The following is a 27372-nucleotide window of genomic DNA, read 5'->3' on the forward strand; positions in this document are numbered from 1 at the left end:
AGGTAAAAGGCCTTAATTGATACAGGAAACCATAAGTATATGCACTATTTCGCAAATAAAATAAACGATTAACAGAATGATAGGAATATATTGGCTTGCAAGCGAAATGAAAGTTTATTGAGGTCAAAAACAATATACTGACAAGTGTAATTAGACAAATTAGGTGTAATTTTAATAAGTAAACAGCAAGCGTTTAAGTTTATTTTTTTAAATGATTTCATTTATTTCATTCAACTGGATTGTCCAGGAAAAATCGTAGGAATTAAAATGGTTTGGAAATAATAGTCCATTATAATTTATGATAATAGAGAGAAACCATGCTTAATATTGTTGTGCCTATTTGTATTTAATTGTGCCCATAGGAATGTTCTGCTTATTTTAATCAATAAAAATGAAGAATTCTCCGGTTCTTCACCGGGTTGAGCTGCCGAAAACGTATGCTTTTGGGCAAAAAATTCTGGCGCATGACCAAAAATCATACGTCTTTGCTCACTCAGAATTAACGTGCATTTTACATTTAACGAAGAAATCAAAATTATGACTTTCATAAATAAACCTTTATGAAAAATGACTTAACACGGATCATACTCCAATATCGTAGAATACCGCACTACCATTATTATAAACATCGACTGGGTATGTTAAAGAAAGATGATGAGAAATGGAGTAAGGGAAGGAAGCAATTGCGAATAGATGCGAGAGAGAAGGAGCGAGAGAGAAGACAAGGGAAGGAGTGGGGTGCAAGGGTGGGGCAGGGGTGTGAAGGGTGGAGGAGGGAAAGGAATGGGGTCCTTTGAGCTGATACCGCAGCTGCTTCTTCAGACCGCGACGACCCTCATTTCCCTTCCCCAACCCCCCAGCCGCCCCTTTCTCCCCCCTCCAGCGCCATCCCAGAGCTAGTCTCCGAGAACTTTTTTCCCCACTCACCCCTCCGTCTCCGCGGAACCCCATTTCAAGTCATTCCATGCGACTCCTTCGCATGAACTCAGTGCACCTCATTTGTCCCCATCAGTCCCACATCATTCCTCCTCTCATTACCACTTCTCACTCAGCCAACCAACGCCCATTCGCGAAATAATGCTACTTCCTCCCTTTCAAATTCATCCTTCTCTTTTGGTTTGGACCGAGGTTTTAGTTTCGACGGTTTTTCCATGAATTTATGAAGCAAAAGCAAAAAAAAACAGGCTGAGTCGTAAACGAGGCCCTAAATTAGCAAATAAAATTTCTACTCATCGAAACCAATCATGTGCTAAACATTATATTCTACTTTCTTTTTCTTGACCGATTCTTCACAGGCTGTTAGAAATGGTGTCCAATAGAGCCTAATTCATATTTGACTCAAATTGGACAATTTAATTAGTACCGAAAATAACCAAACTTAAAACTGTGGGTTCACATCCATTTACGTAGAATTGCCTGGGGTAATTTCACATGGATACCGCTTTCAACTTATCAATTTCTGACAGCACACGACATGTCATGGGATACAGAAATAACTTAAATGCGTGATTCAGGCTGGCTATCTGAGTGAATTCCTTTCCTAGTTACTTTTCCCTCCATAAATCCCTACAGTAATCAAACAAGTCATTTCTTAGTGTAAGATACACTGAACGTAGCCCCTCTTTAGCTACGATGTCGTGTATCTTCTTGCTCCAGAATACTGCCAGTACATTATCGTTATGAAATGGACTTTTACGCTCATAGGCAGAGGCTTTCACCAGTTAATGAGAGATCTCATTATCAAGTGCAAAAGCATAAATAATAAAATTATTACACACAAAGGTTTTTGTTGGTTTGTACTGAAGGGCACCTACAGGTATGGTCAGTCATAAATTTCCAATATGATAGTATGTTACACAAAATTAAGAAAAGTAATACGCTTTGGATACGTGCACTGGGTACTGAACGGTAACTATGCAGATGACAAAATTTAATTTGAATTTGGAAATATCTAGCAAGACGGGGCCAATGAAAGATTGACAGATTTTCAGAAAATATATAATCATCGCCTTAACTTAAATACGGAAGCATGAATCGATTTCCTTCACATTTTCAATCGAGTACATAAATCTTCATCGTCTTTTTGATATAGCGTTAAGCACTAGAAACAAGCAAAATAAATGTGATTCCAATTCAGCTCTTACTATATACATTCCTCTTCAGAAATTAGCATTAATGCTTTCAAATAATAATCCTTTGGAAATAGTACGAAAGGTTAGAAAAAATCTTGCCCTCGAGAAGGGAAATAAATCATATAGCTTATTGAATCAAATAAATAAATGAATCAAATAAATAAATCAGCTTATTGAAGGCAAATTGTACATAATACGTAATTTATAAAAACAGGCTCAGGATGATGTAACATAAGTTTTAAATTGTGTGAAAATTTATATATACATAATTTTATATATAGGGGTCGCGGTAGTCCAGTGGGTAGAGCGTTGGACTGGGTTCGATTCCCGGGCAAGTCACTCTGGGCACCTGCAGCTCTACCCAAGCTAAAGTGATTTTTCGGGTACCAGGTCTTCCTGGGAAACCATAACCGGCACAGGGAAAGGAACTGGCCCCCCTACCCTGATGTGTGATTTTTCACACGCTGTATAGGGCTTAGTACTGGGTGATCTCTACCTTCACCTACTAAACCTTCGGATTGATTACTGTGTACATGGTTTATATATATGACGTATATATACATATGACGTATATATATATATATATATATATATATATACATATATATATATATATATATATACATATATATATATATATATATATATATATATATATATATATATATATATATATATATATACGTCATATGGTTTCGAGTGAAGAGGATATTACTTCATCTTCATTTTTCGTCCAAAAAATCAAACAATTGACGCACATATCTAACAGGTATGTCACTACTTGTGCATGCATTTTACGTACACACATTATCTTGCTTAAAATATGAATTACGGCTAATACTGTCCACTAATCAAAATGACACCTTCCGTCAGATGCCGATTTTATTATTTTCTTCCCTTCTCCAGCATTCAGAGAGGCACCCTGAAACTCCTCCTTGTGTCCTCCCTTCCGCTCTTCTCTACCTCCCAGTTTTTTCTTCGGCCATCACTTGGGTGGGCCGTCATCTCGTGTCTACAGATTCGTTCGGCGTCTCATCTTCGCTCCCTTCCCCTCCACCGCCCCTTCCCCCTTACCTCATCATCATATGCTTCGCACACAAAACACACCCACGCTCATCTCCACCCCGTGGAACGGCATTTCGCTCCGGGGGATAGAAGAAGATGGGGAAAAAAGAAGGAAAGAAAGGAGAAAGGGTGAGAAGGAGAAGAAGAGGAAGGCGAAGGAACGAAGAGCAACACAAATGTGAATAAGGTATAACGAACACGAAGGCTGAGGTTTTCGTCCTTGAAACTAGAGGGGAGGTTTGCTAAGCCTTAAGGGTGATAGTATGTAGTGGATATTACAGTCTTGAGCTCCTTACCCTTTTGTTCCACTCGCTCTGCCATCTTTGGTTAGTTTCTTCAAAGTCCTTCAAAAGTACCACTCGTTTTGACCGATGCTATCTTCCCATGAGGCATCTCTTCGCTCTCTATCTCATCGTCTCATTCTCGCTTTCTCCTTGTCTTTATCTCCAAGGGCTCTCCTCCTCGCCGCTCCCTTACTAATTCCTCCCTGGCTACCACTCTCAGACTCCCCTAGTCCGCCCCCCCTCGCACATACGCACACGCTCTCCCCCCCTCCCAACTCGACCTCGCCTTTAACCCACCACCATCTCCTCTCCATCGTGCCTCTTCCCCCCTCAAGACATTCGTTTCCACCCTTACCCCAAGGCAATCCATCCAGCTCGTAGACTCCACTAATAACGTTATTTGTTGTCAGCCTAGCACTAATTAGGTGGCCCATCTCCTGCTTGGCTTCCGTTCTCACTCCTCGTACTCCCCATCTCCCCTCTTCTCCGCCCCTTCCTTCCCTCCAACGCAAGCGGCGCTCCATCCTCTCCCTCCGTCCCCGACCCAGCGCCCACCCCCTAATCCTCGCTTTATAAACGCGCCCTTCCCTCCACGTCTTTCTCGCCGAGAGTTTCCTTCAGGCGGCAGGCCTAAAACTCATCTCTATCAAGATTCTTGGCCCCTCTCTTCTTACTCCAGCCAAGACTCCCTTTCCATCCCCCCTGCTCCTTAAATCATCCAGTACGAGCTTAACCTGCTCGGTATTCTCGTATTATATCCGCGGAAGCAGTGTTTCCCAGCTGAAAATTCTCTGAGAAGTGGAATTTCTCGCCCTCTGATCTTAAAATCTTTCCTTTCATGAGATGTAGTATTGTCGCAGTACGAGTATTCTCGTATAAACATATGTTATTCCTTGACAAAGCAAAATACGCAGGTCCAAAGGTGTTATAGCTAGCTATCGGTGAAGGCTTGATAAACACCACTAATTTGCAAAGGTAAATACATAATCCTAAAATTAGGACAGCAAGCTTTTTGGTATTAAAAAAACTTGAATACGCAGTAGGAGTACTAATGTAAAAATAATCATATTAGGAATTATGTTATCTAAATGGTATTACTTACGTTCGTAGGTTGCCTTTTTTAATGGAGAAGTAAGGAAAATATATTTTTAAACTGTAGTACAACTGGCCGTCATTTAAAAGATAATATTCCTCTGAGTTTAATTTTGAATGGTAATTTTAAATAGCGAAAGTCGCATTTAATAGAGGAGGTCACAGAAATAACACTGTAATAATACGATTAAACCACGCTGAACAATTTTTGGCGGGTGAGCATCATTAAAAGATAGATTTTCAAATACATCTTTAAAAACCAGGTGAAATATCAAAAATGCACTCGGATGACTATAGGGACAATATGGACGGAAGACTTGAAGCGATCATTCAATTCAAAATATAGATGACATGAGAGGTTAACAAAAATTGTTATTGGAATAATTAACGGCTTTTTTGTATGTTTGCTTCAAACCTATTTGGAATCCGACAGAGAAAATATTGTCACATTACCCGATCACACTGAAAAAAATTAAATATTTATACTACTTTTTTCGAATAGATACTTAAATTTAACATTCGCCATTTTAAATCCGGTGACTAGTGACATATTTTTGAAAAATTGAAAATGACTCGATATTAGTAACTTTTTACCTTTCACCACTCCTGCTTTCTATACTATCGTAATTGATACCCTTTTCTCTTCTTATAAGTCCTTACAACTTCACATAAGACTAGGATTATGCTTTTAATATGCTCCCTTTAGCTGAGTCACCCAGTTATTCATAATTTCAAAGATTCTTGTGTCTTGTTGTCTTCAAATATCTCCTAGCTTGGCCGGGTTTAGTTATCAGTACCAACAGCCGCACCGCGATATTTTTCCCAGCTCGCACTCGTCTTTCAGCAGGCCGTCTTTCAAGCGTCAATGATAATGGCCTTCGATAACGTTTTTAAATTTTTTTCTCATTATTGTTCTCACTGAATCTATGATGTCGCTGCTCTTCATTTTTCTACCACCTGTTAATTGGCTTTGTTTTGTTTGAATCTTTTCATTTTTCATGTTTGAATTTGCTTCTCCGTAGCGACATGCAATGGAGCATATTTATTTCGCCTTTGTTGCAGCTCGTATGACTTAGCTCTCCACTGACGCTTCTTATATTCAATGTAAATATTTTATTATTACATTAGCATTCCCCATTTTGCGCGTCGTTAACCAAGGCGTTACGATACTGGCTGTCTTAATTCACAATTGAAATTATTTTAATTCTCTAACCTACTCATTTAAGTAAACTTTTTTCAGTGCTGGTTATTTGTTTGCTTTTAGGAAATCAAAATAAAAAAACACATTAAGTTATTTTAAAAGCACCAAGAAGTAAGTGATAGCTCAAAAATATTTCTTTGGGACTCAAAGAAATAACTATTGATGAAAGGAATAGAAGAAAATTGAATGACTCTGAAAATATTGGGAATATCAGGAATTAATTGATACGTGTTCATATCTCAAATATGTTGCATATTGTAGATAATTTTATCATTTTCTCTTTAGTGTGGCTTGTTTATTATTAGCTATTAAACGTTGACATTCAAGATTTCCAAGAACCAGAAGCGACACATTATAAATGCTAATTTGCACTTTTATTTACAAAATTTTAACATAATTCAACACTGATACCCTTTTTTGTCTGACACATCCTATATTTTATTTGTTGATTGGTACATTTATTTTCTCCAATAGACAGGGAGTATTTATAATGACCTAAAGTTTGTGAAGCCTCAGCTAATGTCGCAGAAACTCGAGAGGTAATTTCCCATACAGAAATAAACACCGGAGTTTCGAGTGATTTCCCCCGAACTCGAGGCAGGACACGAAAAAAGGTCGCCACCCCTGAGATGGAAATATTCCAAGTGACGGCCAAATTAGTTGATTTTGCCGCCAGCTATTTTTCCCAACTCTTTTTCCCAGCCCCTCATCGCTGGCCCCCTGCTCTCCTCCTCCCTTCCCCAATTGGATCGGATTTCCTTATCTCTCCCCCCCCTCCCCCACCTTCAACTTCCCTCTCCCATTCCATCCGCTCCTAGTCACATTCCCCTTCATATGCTTGCACTCGTCTCATCCGTCGTCCCGTGAACTACGCCCCTCCCTCACACATGCGACTCTCCACTCAACTTCCAAGCTCGCCTCCCTCCTTCATACGCCCACCCCAGCCATAAGTTTATATATATATATATAGAAATATATACATGTATATATCAAATTAAAACGTCCCAACCGTTGCCACTTTCCTCCCATTCCCAAAAGACTTCATCTGTCCCCTTCCCTCCCTCAAACCCTGGACCAGGGAAAAGAAACCAACTCCTTTGCACTCACGGCCGAGATGCGTCGCAGCCAAGCGAAGAACGGTGTCCCCTTTCCCCCTCCTGCTCAAGCATCGCTGCTCATCCCTCTGTCTCGTCCTCCTTGGCTAGTGGGGCAGGACGAATACGTTTCGGAGAGGGTTGAAGGGGTGGCGGCGGAAAGGGGGCAGTAATTGGTTCCATTTCCCGCCATATAATGACTCATTTAACGGATGGCCCCCGTGGATGGTTGAATTCTCAAAATACACGTGTCCATTTTCATTCTGGAGAGAACGTATGCATGCCTCAATCCCTTCCTCCGTGCCTGTGATGTTCGTTCAATGGAAGACTTTAGATAGAACACGGAGGGAAATATGTTTGTGAGTATCTGGTATGCCTAATACATAAATTTAACTACTTTTTTTCTCCGGTGAAAGGATTTGGTCACTTGTAAAGTGCTAAATATACATTTTGGCAACGCTATTACTAAACAAAATCTTGACTCAAATATCAATTTCGTTATCCAGACATTTACTGTTAATATATGCCAATAAAATAAAATCGAGCAATTCAATATGAAATCACTACAATTCAAAAAGGAAATTATGGTTGATACTGGTTTTTTGGTTTTCTGGTTTCTGGATTCTGGCTTCTTGAGTAAAAAATAGAGATAAATCTCAATCAGAATACAAATACAATATTTATAACTATGCTGCTCCAAAAACTTTGTGCTTCAAGTCCAGGAATTAAATTTCGGCATTGTATTATGGTTTTAATAACGATGTCTTTAAGGCATATCATGGTTTCAGCCATTAAAAAACTGAGATTGGTTATATCCATAACACTTATATTGATGCTCCAGTATTTAATACCCATAAGCAGCGAAGCATTAATACAGTATTTAGGGGAAAAAGTCACTTTTAAAAAACGATGCACTTTACAATAAATGCAATATTTTATTTAAATTTTCGAATTAAAAAATAAATTGTAGTTCTCATCTGGAATAAAGTCCATCAAAACCGTAGGCATGACTCAAAACATATTATGTCGACAGACCATTTTAATTAATTTTCACATAATAATTTGCAATGCATCTATTTGTCCTACTCATACAAATATAATATAAATGTGAAACTAGACTTACTCTTTTAAAAGATAGCCTTTCCACAAATTTACCTCCCTAAGGTTTCTCTAAATATTTGTCCATTCAGTCTAAATTAAACGTTAGTGCTAGAACTCGTAGCTAGAGTGCGTAGCTAAAGAAGGGGATATGAGAAGTAACATAGTCCTCAAAATCCAGAGAGAGAAAGGAAGATCTCCAGTCCCCTCAGATAAGCGAGAGGTAGTGCAGATAAAACAACACCGTTTGATTAAGCTCAAATCGACCCTTTAATCCTTCCTTAACCTCTCTCTCTCTCTCTTTCGAGCTCCTTCCGGTTTATTTGACGGAAACTCCTCTAAACCCGACCAACTCGAGACACAATTGGCAGTCAACTCGTCTCACAAAACCGGATTATAGGGCTGAAAGCGAGAAAACGAAGGACATAATCATTCCAAATTAAGTGCGTTAAAATAATGCGAGGGAAAGAGAGAAACGAGAGAGGGAGTAGAGTGGGGAAGGCTTGAGAAATAATGAGTGGATGGGTGGTGAGAGGGATGGGGCAGGATAAGCCGGAGGCAAAGGGAGGTTGGAGGGAAGAAGTTTAGCGCAGCACAAAAGAGGATTACTTTCATCAAGGAAAAGAAGGTAAAGGGGTGGAGGTGTAAGAAGGAAGTGGGTGAAGCACACGTATAGAACTACTTAGCGAAGTGAGCGGAGGGGGAATCTGGGGGGGGGGGGGACGTTGCGAGGTAGCAGGAGGGGGCGGCGTCAGTGATGTTTACAAAGGGGTAGGGGGTGAGGGGGCGGACGAGGAAAGGGGGGACGCAGGCTGAGACAGGAGATAAGGGTTTAAGGACTCGGGAGGGACGGAGCCAAATAGAGCGAGGGAGGGTGAGAGGGGTTGGGGGGGGGGGAGGAGATGGGGAAGGAGAGACGAAATGGGTCGTTTGAGAAATGAAGAGGATACTTAGAGTTTCCTGAAGAGAAGAAGTGGTACAAATTGAGGGAGACGAAGGCGTAGGCCCGAACAGATCGCAGATTCACTTGGCAATGAACCTCCAATCAGTTAAACCACCAAAGGAATGCTCCCCACTCAATCCCGAAATCCTCTCCCTTCCTTCTCTGCCCACTCGCCCGCTACTCCGTCGGATCTTGCACCTTGCTTGCAATCTGATGCATTTAGGAGAAACACGCGAGCGGAAGCCGGTTAGGCGTTTCTCGACTGTGGCGTGATTTCATCCAAACTTAACACGCATGCTTTGCAACCGCTTTGCTTGCTTCTCCTCCAACTTCTCCTTCTTCCTTCTTTCGTCTGATAGAAGCCGGTTCTTCTACCTTTCGCGCTCAATCCTACTTATCAGGTTTCAGGTGGAGAATTGATCAATTGAAAATAACCAGATGACGCGAAGGATTAAGATAAAAGTTAAAAAGTTGAAATTGATATTGTCAATTTTTAAAAATATATTACTGATGGGTATTCATCAAGTACTAACATGAGATAAACAATGAATGATATTACCGTTACATTTACATTTCACAGTTCACATGCTAGAGAAATATAAATTTGAAAAGACAAGCGTGCCGCACATTAACGAACTTTTGGTCATTTAAAATGTTGGTGCAAATGCTTGTAATTTTTCTGAGAAGATGCAGAACCCGAATTTGGCCGTGAAATCAATGAATAGAATGATCTTAATTGATAGTAATTATAATGGAAGGGGGGGGTACCGGAATAATGTGAAGGAAATTGCGTGTGATTGCGACTCAAGAGGAAGAAATGACTAGAAGAAACTAAAGCAGGAGAGTGGGTGGGAATTTCGCCTTTGATTATGCCTCGTTAGGTCACATGCCTGTTTCCCTGCAATTATAAGGGGCTAGGATATTCATTCTAATAAGTATTTTATTTAATTTTGTGGCATGAATTTAATTTATTGTGTGGTATGCATTCACAACTGCGCAATATAAAACTTCGAGTATTAATATTATATGTTGTGAATGTATTAAGTATATTATTATCCATCTAAAATGAAATCCAAATGTGATATTTTAATTTTTGCGTACTTGATAAATTTGTCCACATATGACACGATTTTCACTAAGCATTCTGATTGTTTTAGTGTCGTATATCCGTAGAAACTCGAGAGAGTGTCACATATATTCCGGACAATTGTTCTAGAGGAGAAAAAAAAACACTCACCGGATATAAATGTTTAAACTAGGACAAGAAAGAAATTAAATGAAACATAAAATCATAGAAAGGCAGGAACACGAACTTTGCGTTAACGCTCACATTTTTTTGGACAAATGTTTCAAAAGTAAAGTAAAATAGAGAAATGAAATAAGAGATTCGAACTCGTGTCTTTCCTATACGAATGATAAACATATTTAGTGACAGTAGCATTGAACTAAAATGGTATTCCTTAAGATTAATGGATAAAAAACGATTCTGAAAATAATGACCGCTTGGAAAACGACTTGAAAATAATAGGTCAGCACCTTCAGTAAAAACTACTTTGACCTATCTGGTACTCAAATAAAATAATACGGAATAGCTGATGTGTCCGTTTTTCTCATGCGCTTACGTAACAGTCGAAATGACTCAACTTAAGTTTGAACGGAACGCTGCTCCTAGGACTTACCCACATATTGGAGTTCATATTATATACATGTTGAATTTTCCACTGTGCTTCTTGTGCTAAATTACAGTATTATAGCTCTCCTTCTATCTTCACTTCATTATCTTTGCGTATTGCTCATGCTGTGATACCAAACTGTGGATTCTTATACTTAAGTCTTTTTGTGACATATCTCGTTCCGTTTATAGAAGCGCATGACTCGCTTTCCCCCTGCCTCGAATTGGGGGAGGAGTAAAGCTATCCGATTCCTTCATTGAAATAAAAGAGAGAAAAACTTAAATGAAAAATAATAACTACAAGTTTTTGCCGGAAGGACTGAATTTCATAAAATCAGTAGTAATGCCGAGCACACAACTTCTATTTGTTAATGAACATACGAGCACGTAAATAGGAAACAGATGTTAAAAGTCAGCTAATTTTAGTTTAGTGCAACTGCTATAAAGTAGAGGTGTCACTTCTGAAAATTTAAAAACGATACTTAACAAAATGTTACAGCTTTCGCGCCCAAAAACCGCATGGCACCAAATACTATACATTTCTATGACACCAGGACAGTATACATATCTTGCAGCTCGATATCTTAGGACAAAAAATCCGTCACCACCACCATATTACCTTTTATCGTATTAACTTTTCAAAATAATTATGGGAAAAATTAGTTGTTATCAAAATCCTGACTTTATTACAGACACATTATCAATTAACTGAATACCAACAAATCACATTAGGTCAAAAATTCATTCCGGTGATATCGAAAATGGACATTAATACAATGTTCTTTAATAAATTTCCTGTTTTCATTGCTGTTATTTGATCTTTCAGGAATAAAAGTATTACTTATATCTATTTTAGTAGAGTATCCGTACACATGACGTCATCGTGTTGAAATCAGATGAAGATGATGCTATAGTTCGAATGGAGACTCTTGGCAAATGTTAATGGCAAACAGAATGAACATGAGGACGCAGCAGGTTTTCCTCCAGTTGTTAAGCTCGAGGTTATTAGGCTTTAGCATTGGGCTGGCTTTTTATGAACTGCTTGCGGCGAAATGACCAAGGATATCGCGACAACAGTATCACCGCATTGAGTCTCATCCTATTTTCACTTCTCTAAAGGACGATATGTTTGGCGGAGTTTGAGATGGACCATTTGGTTGGCAACAGTCTGGTATTTTCTATATGACATCCGGGAGGAGAATTATCACGCAAATTGAAAAAAAATGAAATTATTTTTATGAATATATGAAAACTAAATTATCACAATTAATACATATACATAACAGCCCGCAAGTCGCCGCAAGGGCGTGTGGCGGGGGGTGATTACTAACAACATGAATTCTTACAAATGTTTAGCTATATACGAGCTCAGTTGACGAATTCGTGAGGAACGATCGGCGCGTCACAATTGATGACATCTGTGAGCATTTTCCCAATGTTTCTCGAACAATTGTTCATGAAATTGTTAAACACCATCTGCATTATGCAAAAATTTGTGCAAGATGGGTCCCTCGCGTATCTCAATGAGCTGGCGGTGAAGGACTATGCAGCAGGAATACAGAAACTTGTCACACGTTATGACAAATGCCTTAATTTGCTTGGAGATTATGTTGAGAAGTAGTTTAAAGTATCCTCTTTCAAATAAAATTTTTTATGTTTGTTAATATTTACTTTTGTGTCTTTATTTCACGAACGGGTACTACTTTCCGGATGACCCTCGTAATATATCGTATTTTCCGTCGGATAATAATTAATGCAGTCTTTCTTTCAGGGGGAATACCCAATTAAATATTTATGGCGGAGATTTAATTCCTAATTACTAAATATCAGCCAGAGACGGATGTAAAACTAGGTACAAAGAAAAAATGAATAAAAGATAGACCTATTCATGTGATAAAAAGTGTTACAGTATAACCCTCAGCTATTCTTTTTGTTCCATTTCTTGAAATTTAACCTTTATAAATTGTAATTATTAAAAACATAAAATAGAGAAAATTAAAAAATATTAGCATTTGAAGCATACTAAATCCGTATCCTTAAACTTAATAGAAGTTGCATAATTTTAGTTTAAAATGGATATAAATCTAGGATAAGGAGTTCTGCTAAGCAAAGAGTATTAATTATTCATGTCCTTGGCAGGTGATTTCATCCTATCTTGCAACATAGAGGCCAGAGTCTCCGTTGCTTTAAACTTCACTTCTCATCCACAAGACTAATTTTAACGTGGCAATTAACTGACATCTCCTCTCGAGTTTTATTTCACGCGCATATAAACTGTGTTCGCGGGGTAATTAGACCCAACAAAGACCGTTTTATGGAGATTACTATTTCAAAACTTCGTGCCAGCATTTTTATCGGTTGATATTTGCTCTCTCAGGCTTCCTTTTAAACATTCAGCTGCACTCAAACATCCCGCTGCGAAGGATATTATAAACCTAAAGACCTGTTTAATGGCTTTTAATACACTCCCCGCAAAACGTCTCCGTTCTACCTCCTCACATTTGCAAAGAGATAGAGAGAAGGGAGGTGAGGTGCCTTTATGAATGATGTAATTAGTAGAGCCCTTAAAGTCTTCTCCCCCACCAATCCTCCTCCCTCACTTCCCCCTCCCCCGACCCGACGGATCACATCCCTCTGCTGCCACTTCTTCCCTTCCTTCCCCCCTTTCCCGCCCGCCGTGCCTCTTCGACCCCCCACCCCGCCACTCCTTCCCCCTCAATGCCGCGCGGACCCACCCTCAAGCGTTCATCTTGGCTCCCTTCCCAAGTCCACTCCTCCTCAAAACTTCCCACACCATTCCCCTCTAGATCCCCCTCAACTCTCCGCGCCCCTTCTCGCCCCTTATCTTCCTCTCCGTCTTCCTCCTATTCGAACGTCGAGGCGGACAAATCCCGTGGTCCAGCGATGTTTTGCCGAGATTTCGTAGGGGTACCTAACATGAAACTGTTGAATTTGGTTAGTTGCAAGTTTATCATAAGGATTGACGAACTACTGATGTCCCTTTCTAATACTCCCCACTGTCACTCTAAATGTTTTGAATGTTTAGTTCAAATAAATAACAAACAAATTTTCATCACTCGAAAAATAGGTAAACATTTGAAAAGAATCATTTAAAGTTGAAAATTGCTCAAAACATAAGAAAATATCATGACGGAATAGGAACAAGATTTAATTTTGGTGAAAAGAATACAATAAAAAAAAGAAATGACAGGCACAGTGGACGAAGAGAGAAGGTTTTCGGGTGAAATCCAAAGGTAGAAAAAACGAATACAGGACATATTGGCAAGAAAATAAATACTTACGACAAATGGAAGAATGTTGAGTAAACAAAACAGAGAAAACTTGAGGTTTTCGGGGAGGAATAAAATGAGAAAGAAAGTATTTAGAACTAAAAATATCATAAGCTCTATACTAATTATATTAGACTTGAAGATATAAACAAAGGTGTATTAATGCTCTATTTTGTGTGAATGTATATATATATATATATATATATATATATATATATATATATATATATATATATATAACACACACGCGCATATCATCTCCTAGGTCGGCTACTCCCGTCCCGCCCTTCTCTCATTCCTTTTTGGCTCTTTGACGCCTTGCCTGCTCCATTTTTTGCTTGTCTTCTCACACATTTGTCTCTTGCCCAATCTTTCTTCGCCTATTTTAAAGCTGGTCCAATTTTCCCCACACTTGCTCTTATCTCTCCCTCTTTCTGTATTTGCCTGCTTGTCTCAGGTTCTCACTTATATACACGTGCCAGTCGATTCTGTATCTATTTCTACTTTCTCTGCGGATTCTGTCAAGCAGTACTGTTTTCTTTCTTGTTTTCTCTGTCCTATTGCTCTCTCTTTTTACCCCTATGCTCTTCCTCACTCACTTTCATACCTAGCATTTGGTTCTTCTACCCTTGGTCGTATATTCCTGGCTGTAGGAGACATTTCATGCTAAGTGAGCGGAAAACATGCTGTGAATTGATTAATTGAGACGCATTAGGTTAAGTGTGAAGTAACTTTTAATCCACTCTCAAATTTAATTCATTATTTCTTATTAACTTATTGCCTCATGTTTATTAAAATGCGCTCAGTAAATGAACACTCAAAATTCATCTTAATTATTTAACTGCATAGAAAAATAACGTAAATTGCTTACATTTTCGTAGTGGTCACCGAGTACTCAATTTCTAAAATCCTTGCAATGACTGTGGAACACCCACTGAACTATCGGATGAATAACAGCACTTGAGCGGGGCCAATTTTCTGGTGCTTCATTATTTTTTTCGCACATTAGATGAGCGTTTTTGGATTTCCATCCCCAGAGACCGTTTCCATTGTATTCAAAATTGAATTGTGCACTGAAAATATTTGCATCCATTTGCATAGAAAGGTAGTTTCATTGCAACGCTAACATTCACCAAGCTGAACCTTAATGTAGTGTGTGAGTTCATACGTAACTGTGTATAAAATATACTTTGGACTTATAATATAATATACTTAAAATATATTTTTTGCACAACTATATTTACCAAATAAGTAATATGATCTGTGGAGCTTCTTTATCAGACAAAAGCTGACAACAAAGTGTCTACCTCGACTAATCCCCTTCCTAACCTCCTGTGCTTTTGACTTATTTGATTCTTTTCTGACGCCATGCAGCAATAAAAAAAACAGTTTCCTCACATTTTCATACAATGTCTTCTCCCTATCCCAAAAAAATACTTGCCAAATGCCACTTAACCGTTTGCCTCTCCTACCTTTCATTGCGCTTATCCCAGCTCTCCTTCTCTCTCTTCCTTCTCCTTGGTTCCTTCACAGGCCCTTTCTCATCCTCTTGGCAGCCTTCTAACTCCATTTACCAGCCCGCTTCTTCTCGTCCGGCCTGCTTCATCCTAACCCCATGCGCCCCCTTACGTCCACCCACCCATCTCCCTTCCCCCACGCGCAAACAACCTTCTCCTCTGCGACGCCGTCATTCCTCCCTCCCTCCCTTTGGCTCCGCGGCTCCAAAACGCCTTCACCTCCCGGCTCTCTCTCTCTCCCTGCCGTTCCCTTTGACTACACGCTGACGATCTTTATTTATTCCCACCCGCGAGAACTTCACTCATTACAACTCCGGGGGGAAAGAAAAATAGGCCCACCGGGAAAGAGGAAAAGGAGGACGAGGAGAACGCGAAGTAAACAGAAGACTCGATGAAGAAATAAGAAAGGGAGAGGCGTGGAAAATAAACGAAAGAGCGATGCGAATGAAATGACGGGTTTGATGAGTTCGTAAGAGAAAATTTACGGAAATGACGATGTTGCGAGGATGATAAGATAAAGCTAAAGAGGAAGACAACACATGCATACAACAATGATCGGCAAGGAATGAGGGCAGTAAATATTCCATCAGAGGCTCACCAATTATGCGATGAATAGGATGCTCCAGATTTGATTCTTTGCTCTGGTTACAACCTTGAATCCGTCGTAGATGTTGTGGAGGTCACGTTCCCAACACCAGATTATGTTCATTAATTTAAATATTCTGGTCAGGAAAATATCTAAAATATAGTTACACTAAAAAATAATTTATATTAAAATTATTAATATTTAACAAAATAAATAAATTTATTAGTGTAAAATACATTAAATACTGAGTAATAAATAAGAGCCCATAAATTAATATTTAACCACCCTGTAAACATTTCAAATAAAGAGGGAGGCGAAATTGAGGGATGCACTTAAACATGCTATAATATAAGAATGGTTAGTTTAATTTTTTTCTCAATTAATGAATAACATTGTTATAGAAGTTAACATATACAAACTATAAGAATAACCTTCGGCTCGAAAGATAGGCATGTCCATTGAACGGGATGATAACAGAAGAGATATGCAAAAACTACAACACCATTTAAGATAGCTAATGAAAGAAATTGGGGAAAAATAGCCACCTGAAGTAGGATCCGAAGAAGCAATATTGGCGATGATGACAGTAGAGATAAAAACAAAAAATAAAGATAAAGATAACAACAATAAATAGATAAGATAATGACAATAAAGTGTTAATTATGATCAAAACCTGTCTCCCACAGCACGCCACTGCTTTCTGCCTTTTCTCAATTCTTGCTCCTATCCTATATAATAGTCCATTACTTACTACCATCTCTCCCTTCACATTCAGTCGCGCTTCACTCTTTGGTCACCATCAAATGTTTCCTTCCAAAAACACCGACATTTATCTCCTCTAATTAATCTCACACTCAGTTGACCTGTCCTTCCCTATATGATTGCTTGGCGGCTGGAAAATGTGTTAGTTAGCGAACTAAAGAAAATCAACGCACACATAAACAAAAATATATGCACACATTTGTTATTATTAGGTATCGAAGGTTTAACTTAATTATTTTGCTTCCTGAATAGACAGTTTAGATACAATAAAACATTTCGGAATCTAATATGGCTAAATGCTTAATGTCATTCGGGGTAAATATCTCTAACGATGGTTAAATCATCAATTCTTGCGTTTAATGGTATAAATACATTTCATTTCCATATTCTCCAGCAAAATAAGATCCCGCCTATCAAAACAATAGAAGGACTAGTTTGGGGACACACAGCATACTGAAGATTTTTGCCCAAAAATTAATATTAAATGTTTGGCAAGATTATAACAGTTATACGATCTTCCACTACAGAGGGGTACACCTGAAATAAGTGATTTGCCTCAATTCCTGCAAAGCAATAGGTCAATTAATGAAATCCGTGATCAAATGTGGGATTGAGTACAATGAGTTCTCATGTTAAGGGTTGAGTTTCGAATAAATGCAGGAGAAACTAGAATTGGACGACTGTTCACGCTCAAAATACCTTTGGATCCCAGTTAAGGTGCTTTTCATCACCAAACTTTTCCTTTTAACATGCTACTCTCAGGTTGAAGGAGTCGTATAGACTCAAAAGAGATCGAAACTTGAGGCAACAATGACGTTTCAACCCTAACCTGGATGCAAGTGAGAATAATAGGCAGAACCGAGGTATAATTCTTTGAAGAGGAATGCTCCCCGTAGTAGTCTCCGACATGGTCCCTTTTATTCATGAATATATGCACAAAGAATGGATCCTGAATTTCCTCATTAAATTGCACCTGGAGGATGTGTGGCTCTATTTCACCTCTCCGTCTTAATTAAAAAAACTACCATTCAACGTCCTCTCATCTGAGGACAGGTGAGAGCTACAATTAGGATTTTGCAAGTGGTTTAGTTCTCTCTTACGGGTGGTGACCTAACACCCCTCGCCAACGCCACACGCCCAAACAGCGGCTTACAGGCTATAGTGTAGATGTAGATGAGATAGATACATTCCTATTTCATTTTCCAGTTTTTAATAACTGCCCATCTATATCTACAGGCTGTGAAGCTCTTCCGATAAGTTTCCGTTTGATATAAACTAACATGATTTTTACACAGTAGAATAATATTTTTCATTAAAGTATGAAATTTTCCCTTTGGGAATTAAAAATATTAATGACATATAAATAGGAAAAGAGCTTTATGATAAATATAAAATTCAACTCCTAGCTAATTTTAAAGAAAGGTGCGCTTTTAATTGCAATATGAGGCTTCTACTTCGGCGAGTTAAATTAAGTATTCGTAGGTCGTAACAATGATCTTAAGGAGCATAGAGGGAAATCCGTTGTGTGGAATAGGAAACTGCTATATGCAATGCCAAATTATTCGAAAAATTCAGGAAAGATGAGTAAATCCTAGATTCCAAAACATTTCCCATTATTAACATTCAAATGGCTGTTGGACCAAGGGTAGTAGATATGTGAAAAGTCATCTACTAACTGACGAGTCACATTCTTAAATATAGGGTGATGCTTTTAGTAATCCTATTGAAAACCAAGAAGCGTAATTTTATGATTACGAAAAGCTTGTGTAAAACCAATGGCACAAGGAAGGTGTGGTTTATAACTAGGTTGAGTTTTACCCTCAATAATCAAACTCTATTCTTGAGTTGATTTCTCTGTAGGTGAATGATGCTTCCGAATCAAATCTCTGCCATAATTACGAAAATAGGGCATGCATTAGAGATTATCATTTAATTTAAAGTTGATATCAAAAATATTTATTGTTTAAAATATTACCATTTGAAAAATCGTTACTCTCTGAAATGAATATACGAGCAAAAGCACGTATTACAGCAAAATGAAATAGTTTTTTAGACTGAAATAGTTTTTTCGGAGATTTTTCTCTCATAGTGAAAACCTTCTACCACGCAAAGGTTTTTATATCAATTTTTTACAGTTTTAAAATTATTTATATACATAAACCTTTGGCAATCATTTTCATTATGCAACATTACAGAAAACGTTTTCAAATATCACTGGACCTTATTTCTTTCAAACTGCTGTTTTAATTATTTGATGACAATTATACTTAAGCTCATTCATGATTTTATAGACTTAAGTCGACCACTTGACTGGATTTTACTTAGCATTGCGGAAATTCGTATTAACTTCTAAAGAAAACTGCCAACTTTAGCTATTCTATAGATATTTCAAAGAATTTTTAAATATTTTAAATATTCTATCCACCAAATCTTAACTCTTCCATCATCTTCCAGGAGTATAAGGAGAAGACGAGGGTCCCTTCTTCTACCCCTCGGCCGACCGCACTCACACATCTTCCAAGACCTTCCTCCCCTCGTTCAACCACTCCCTCCTCGAGGAATCCTCTCACTCCCTCTCTCTGGGCCTTCTCACGCCCTTTTGTCCCCCGGGAAATTACAATCATTGTCTCATTAACGGCCTTGCAATCCTCGAGAGATACATACCTCCCCTCCCCACCCGAGCATTCAGGAGCTGGACGTCTAATCACCGGATACTGAGCGAGCGGGGAAGGGAATGGGGTTTGCTGAAAGGAGGAGAATCCCTTGGAGTCGATGAAAGGCATCGAAGGCGGTTGGAGGAAGACTAAAGGGGCCCAACTCGGTCCCTCTCCCTCCCACCGCCCACCTTGCCATACAGCCTGCCCCAACCCTCCACCCAACCCGCCCACCAGCGACCACCTCTTCCTCTGCTCAAGCTACAAAGACCAGCCATTAATACTTTCAACCCCCTCCCCCGCCACTTCCCTCGTCCTAAGGCGAACGGAGGAAGACGGGAAAGCCCCATTTTCCTCGGGCTTAGAGACGGAAGGAAATTAATTGATGATTGCGATGGGGGTGGGAGTGACAGGGAGGTAGAGGAGTGTTGGAGGGGTCTGAACAAAGTTGGCATTTAGAGGGAAGGAAGAGTTGAGACCAAGGGGAGGGAGAGGGTCTGACCGTTCAGGGTGTCAGCTGTCTTCGCGTTCAGACCCACAATTAATATTTCTCTCATCCCGATTTATTTCCGGATCCATCCCCCTTCCCTCTCTTGTATTACCCCAAAGTTACATTGCAGGAAGGAAAAATTACGATCATATCGTCATTTAGAACGACATTCTTCAGTTTCTTGACGTTTCTGACAAACTTTCATCTCACGACTCATCCAAATTTTCCGCCGCTTCCTGTTTGACACCTTTGGGTGTACTGTATTTGGGTGTATCAAGCACATTCTATTCGAAAGTATGTATGCCCATTCAAAGATATTGAAACAAGAAGCTTCCAATCTGACCCATATAGGCATACACCGTAATTATTTAACCTAATTTAAAATAAATTTTTAATAAAATTTTTCTAAAACTTAATCCAACGCTACAAATAAAAATTAAGTTTCTCTAATGAGTTTATTTTTCATCATCAACTACTTTCCCTAGACTTCAGTGACATCATTTTGCTTATTCCTTTTGGGGTCTATATTTTCAACGCTTTTTCTTTTTTTAGGCAATAGAGAATTTTATGGTAATAAGTCACTGGGGACCCTCCAAAACATGCCTTTTAATGGATAATCAAATCGCTACTAAATTAATGAAGTCAATAATAACATCAGGAAATGAGGATAAAACAAAGAATGAGGAAACCAAATTTGCACAAAATGACAGATCACGAATGAGGGAACGATGAAGTCTAAGGCATACATAAGAATATACAAGAAGTACAAAAGAACTGGAAATATCCGGGAAAAAAATTTACTGAAGTCGGAAATTGAAGCCTTCACAATTGAAGGTAAGCATGGTTCTATGAAGAAACCCATTTGCCAATGCTTCTTCCGTACCTGAATTTCTCTTTTGCAAGGGTCTATTTCATGGTAATATTTGTCGTTTTTACATTCATTTATCATCTCCTGTAAGTTGACCTCGCTTTCAGATGGACCATTTCCAATTATTTTTTATATACTCTTCGTAGGCCTTCTTAATTGAAAAGTGCGCTACCAAAGTTAAACAGGCTCTTTTATGTTAAAGAGGTTCTTAGTTTTTAATGTACGATGGCGATTCGAAAAGTAAGGTCTCCTATTTTTTTTCGTAAAAAATCTACATTTTTTCTCAACTTTGTGTACATCGTAGGGAATGCTGAACATTTAGCTATTTTTCTACATAGTTGTCTTAACGATCAATCACTTTTTGTATCCTTGTAACCATTTTTTTAATACCGCCGTCGTACCTTTCTCCCAAAGCGTCACAAAGCCCACTGACGACTGCTTCTTGCACTTCTTCGTCTGACTTGAATTTCTGACCGCTAAGGCGTTTTTTGAGAGCGGGAAACAAGTGGTAGTCGCTGGAGGCAACGTCCGGGCTGTAAGGTTGGTGGTCAATGATATCCCAGCCGAATTCATAGGGTAGGGCGGTCGTTTGATGTGACACCTGCATGTTGGTATGGACGTCAATTGTCAGGATGGAAACATACTCTTTTGGTGAGATCCCTTGTTGTAACCGAGGACCTCCGATACAATATTCTGCACGGAGAAGTAGCCACTCTCTTCATTAAGGCCTTCCTTTATCTCTGGAAGGGTAATTCTCCGGTTATTGCGCACAATCTCGTCAATTGGAGCCACCGTTAATTGCGGCAAACTCGCCCACCCAGACCGCTGCTCATCGTGGACGTTTTCCCGACCATAAAAAAACTCCCTGCACCACTTCCGCACGTTTTTGATGTCCATACACTTCTCACAGAACCCTTTCACAGAATGGCGATGAATTTATATCGGAGAAGCAGTCGTCAGTTGGCTTCGCGACGCGGCGGGAGAAAGGTACCACGCCGGAATTAAATGGCTGGTTACAAGGATGAAAAAAGGATTGATCGTCAAGGCGACTATGTAGAAAAATAGCTATACGCTCAACCTTTCCAACGATGTACACAAAGTTGAGAATAAATTTGTGTTTTCATGAAAAAAATAGGAGACCTGACTTTTCGAATCGCCCTCATACTTATGTAGGGTTCTTTGGGCATTGTAATCTAATTCTCTGCTTCCATCAATAAGCCATCTAAATTATACAACTCGTATTATTCTTCATTTAAGATTTAATATTAAATATAAAAATTTCGTCTTTCCGACAGTACCAACATTAATCCCAAATTTCTTTGACAGTACTATCTACGAAGCGTTTTAACAAATATTGCCGCTAATTCAAAGAAACTTGATAGGGATCCGGTGAAACGCCTGCATCCCGGTCAAGGCAAACGATTTTAACACTGAAAAAATGTTACATTGTACTGTGCCTAACGCCAAAAAACACTAATACAAGAATGTTTCATGTTAATCAGTAGCAATTTGTAATCAAAATTAATGAAAAGAAACCTGATAACATACATTTTCAAATGATAATAGGATATAAATTTTCTTAAGACGTCAAATTCCACTTCTAATTTAAGTATTATATTACGCTAATATACTGTAAACGAGGTTGAAGGGGATCGAGATGGTGCGGGGGCTAACGTACTGGCTTCCCACCCTGAGGGCGCGGGTTCAAATCCCGGCGGTGTTGAATATTTTTCAGAGGTATCTCGATCCCTACTTGAGGTGCTTTGTGGAGGGCACTTTGAGTGAGTACGGCGTCCGTCGGATGGGACGTTAAACTGCGGACCCCTTGGCGCCTTTCGTAAAGAGCAGGCTAATGCCGAAGCCGGGTTTCTCTCCACCCTTCATCCTTTCCTGTCCATCCCCTATGGCGCAAATGACATTAGCTGTCGGTCGCCTCCCCTTAAAACTACTACTACTACGAGGTTGAAAAGACGCTCACGTAATAATATGCATTTTAATTTTATCATGGAATTTGGTAAAGATTTATTCTATTTTGATACCTAAGGATGAAGACAGGTGGAAACAAGGAATTCTCATCAAATTTGCTAATAGATTTTCCCGTTTTCAGGGGGCGCCGTTCATTGATCAACTATTAGGTATACGCATTTCATATTTGGTAGAGCAGCAAGTGATTGCCCAGGCATTTTAAATTGTCAGCAATTACCGGAAAAACTATTTGTCGAAAGCTGGGATGGACCTTTAATCCCTCTCTTTTCACCACCTCACATCATATCATTTCTATTGTGGTGGATTCGGATAAGCCTGCCTTCGCCATTAGTAAAATTAAAATGAGGGAAGCATTCAAGCATGGCAGTAAGTAGATCTATTTCTCTACCATTCGTCAATTCAAATCATTCTTTATGCCTTGAGAACAATGGATTCCCTTGACTCTTTCTAACGGTAGATAAGATTCAGGTATAAGTATGGATTAGCATTTAGGAAGCTCCGAACAAAATGATCACCAAGAAGGAAGGTGCCTAATTTTCGAAGGATGGCTCTTGTTGAACCATGAGAGAGGAGTAACATATCCGACTGCAAGAGACGATAATAACCACGCCCATTTTCGCAAATCCAATCAAGATAGCCACCCAAATACTTCGCCTTCTTATCCTTTTCGCGAGCGACTGTTCCGTCACGACCGCCTTCGCAGGGATGGGTGTCGTCCCCCCCCCTCTTTTCCTGAGTCGATGCTTTTCTTCCTCCTCCTCTCTGCCCCCCCTCCTCTCCCCATCTCTCCCTTCTTTCGTCCTTTTCAGTCCATTCCTCCGACCCACCACCGCTGCCACTTATCCGTCCCTTCCCTCCTTTCACGCTCAGACTGAAGCTCCTGGCCCATCGCCTCCTCTATATCTCGCCTTCTCACGCTCCCTTTGACTTCCTTCCAAATCAACTCCAAAACTATTTTTCCTCTCGAGAAGAGATCCATTAACGTTTCATTCGCTCATTGGCTCCTTCGAGGACGCCGATAATTCCTGAAACGCTCTCTTTAGAATGAAGATGGAAATGATCTTTCTCCCTCCCCCTCCCACTCTCTCTCTCTCTCACTCACTCTCTCTCTCTCCTCCTCCTATCTCACAGGTCAGCTGCCTCTCCAGTTCAGCCCAACTTTGTCTCCTTCATGCTTTCAAACAGTTTTAATGTGATATACTCCACGTGACGGACAACTAGGTGAGCTGCAAATTTGCGAACGCTTTCATAGTTTGATATCCTTGAACGAATCACAGGATTACGTGAAATATATAAAGCGGGCGCTATGAATTAGTCCTGATGTTCATACGACGCGAAAAAAAATAATAATAAAAAATACACTGAACGAGCATATGTAAATTAAGTAAAAAATACTAACCAGTAAGAATAAAACATGCGGGGAGATTGAAAATGGTTTTAAAGCGGATGGCATTAATTTGAATCCATAATTGGTGAAAGTTTAAAATCCAAATGCTTGAGTAAAGAAAACAATTTTCAAAATAACCCTGAAAACTTTTATCATGTATAGATTTTTAATCGCATTATATTTAAAAAAAAAACTAGAGAGCATGAAACCAACCTCCACTGGAATGACTTGGTGGAATATTTGAATAAATAAATGGTGCATCAATTTTTGTAAATCGGTAGCAAAGTAGGTAGATACTCATAATTATTTGACTAGTAAAGGAGCCTAACTTTTAATTAAGCATTTAAAGCAATTTTTTCTTCAGGGAAACAGAGTTTTTGGCATAGTGAAAATCCTAAAGGGACCTCTGATTTTAGCCACACGGAAGTACTATTTTTGGAGGACTTTCCAAAGTCAATCATAGTTTTATACAAGCTGGCTTGAATGGATACAACTAGACATTGATATTCATCCCAGGATAACAAAAAATCCTGTTCTTAAAATAATATTTCGACCTTTGTTTTGATAAAGTAAACACTTGAGTTACAAAAATGGAGCGCTTATTACAATCTTTACTTGATTGATTATATATGTATGTATGTATATATACATACATACATACATGTAATCATATATACATACATATATAAATATATAAATAGGAAGAAACAGAAGTGGAATGGAATATATATATATATATATATATATATATATATATATATATATATATATATATATATATATATATATATATACACATTCAAACACGAAATCCCGCCAAACGGCGAATAAATACTCATATATACAGAAACATATATAAGGAAAAGGGATAGGAACACGTATAAAGGACGAACACAATAGAGGTGGGGAAGGCGGAATCGAACGGATCACAAGAGTAAAAATATTTCCTCAACCGGGACTCGAACACCGGATCTTTCCACTTGCCGGGCGGATGCTCTTAACCTTAAATAACTAACTCTAACTTAAATATTTTTACTCTTGTGATCCGTTCGATTCCGCCTTCCCCACCTCTATTGTGTTCGTCCTTTATACGTGTTCCTATCCCTTTTCCTTATATATGTTTCTGTATATATGAGTATTTATTCGCCGTTTGGCGGGATTTCGTGTTTGAATGTGTATTTGGCCAATGTGGCTCATCTCTTTCTTCTGGCTATGCGTGCCACGAAACGCACTGTTCTTTTCCTGTATGATGTTATATGAATTCTAACCCACTGTCCTTTCCTCTTGTGTATTGTCTATTTCTCACCCACTACTAAGCCCGACGGCGTGTGAAATTCACACATCAGGATAGGGGGGCTAGTTCCTTTCCCTTTGCCGGTTATGGCCTCCCAGAAAGACCTGGTCCCCGAAAAATCACATACCTTGGGTGAAGCTGCAATTGCCCAGATGCTTTCCCGGGAAACGAACCCGGGCCCCTCCGGTCAGCAGTCCAACGCTCTGGACTACTGCGATCCATTTATATATATATATATATATATATATATATATATATATATATATATATATATATATATACATATACACATACGTGTGTATAGCGTTATGGTGATATGTATTCTTCAATTTCTATTAACCGAATAAAATGTCAACTGCCAACAAGTGTACTTCCAAATACAATATTCTTGTAGCACGTTCATACCTGATAATATTCATTGCATATGCATTGCATAACTTTCAAAGCATAACTTAGCTAAGAATATGATTGGGATGGTCAAACGCTATGTTTTCAGCCGATACATATTTGTTTTCACGAGTCAATACTTAATTGAAACACTCACCCAGTAAAGCTCAAATCAACTAGGCTTTTCTTTCCAAAAACGCAGTAAATCTAACCAGAAATTTAAAACAAAATTTCAACACAGGCAAAGCCCGTAAACTCAAAATTCCTCGGAAAAGAGATCGCTGTTGCAAACCCTAACCAGACTCTTTTAACTTCTCCGCGCTCTGCATGAAAAACGAATTTGAAAGAGGAGCGTTCACCCATTGGGTATTGCTTCTGTCGTTCCTGGCTTTCTCTTCAGAGACTTCGAATCGTCTGACACCAATTGGCAGCCTGGATCACCGAAAATAATGCGTAAGTCTCGTGAGAGGGAGGAATAAGAGGAGGGCGAGAGAGAGAGAGAGCGGAAGAGGGGGGGTGGGAAATTCGGAAGGAGGAGAATAGGGACAGGCATTAACACTTCCCTCCACTCGACTTTTTCTCCGCTCCGTTCCCCTCGTCGCAATTTCCCGTTGGTCCACTTCGTTCCCCCGATCCAATCCAAAATGCGCTCTGAATAAAAAATGGATCAATCTCTCCCGTGGGCGTACTATCAACCTGACAAAACGATAAAATGCGGTCCTAATTTATCCGACACCTTCACGTTCTCAGGCCAAGTTACCCGCGGTCACAATCATCTGTGTTTCCATAACTGCAAATTGATGTGCCGATCAACAGATAATTTGAATATTTTTTATGGCATTTTTCCTCTTGAATGGGTTAATCTAGAAAGACCTTTTTTTAAATCTGCGCCAAGCCTTTGTGGCAGAAAAACTGTTACAAAGTTTGAAGAGTTGTCACTGCATCACATGTTTTTATTTGAAATTAAAAGAAAACATATATCAGGTGTTAGGTATCAGCTTGTATTAAAAATTCTGCTTCTGAAAAAGCTTCAATGAATGCAATCAGTAACTCATTCCGGTGCTAATAAGAATAAAGGACGGTGTCAGATTTTAAAATAAATTTTTGCCCCCCAGTATATTGATAAGAATTATTGTCGAAAACAGTAAGAGCAGTATTAACGACAGCCTGAATCTTCCTTCGTGGATATCTAATAATAACATGTTCATATGGGCATATTTGGGGTACCTAAGATTATATAAGTCATCAAGAAAAATAATATTGTATGCATAAGAAAATATTAAAGTCTAAAATTGCATTTAAAATTTGTTGAAAACTTCATGCTATCAATTGCAAGAAAGAGCAATGGCCACGATCTTTTGACGAAAAATCAGTGTTGACAGAAACACCCAGAGGTCATTGGATTAAACCATTCATATCTAAGGAATTGGCAATTCATAAATATAACTTAAAGACAAATACAAACAAAATGTTCAATTATGGTTATGGGACTAAAAAAATATGAACTAGAAGACAAGATGTTGATATGAAATTATTTACTTTGTAATTCCACACACTTTATTTTAAAAAA

The sequence above is a fragment of the Hetaerina americana genome, unplaced genomic scaffold, assembly GCF_022747635.1.
Source record: "Hetaerina americana unplaced genomic scaffold, ioHetAmer1.1.p SCAF_2, whole genome shotgun sequence".
Classification (NCBI taxonomy): domain Eukaryota; kingdom Metazoa; phylum Arthropoda; class Insecta; order Odonata; family Calopterygidae; genus Hetaerina; species Hetaerina americana.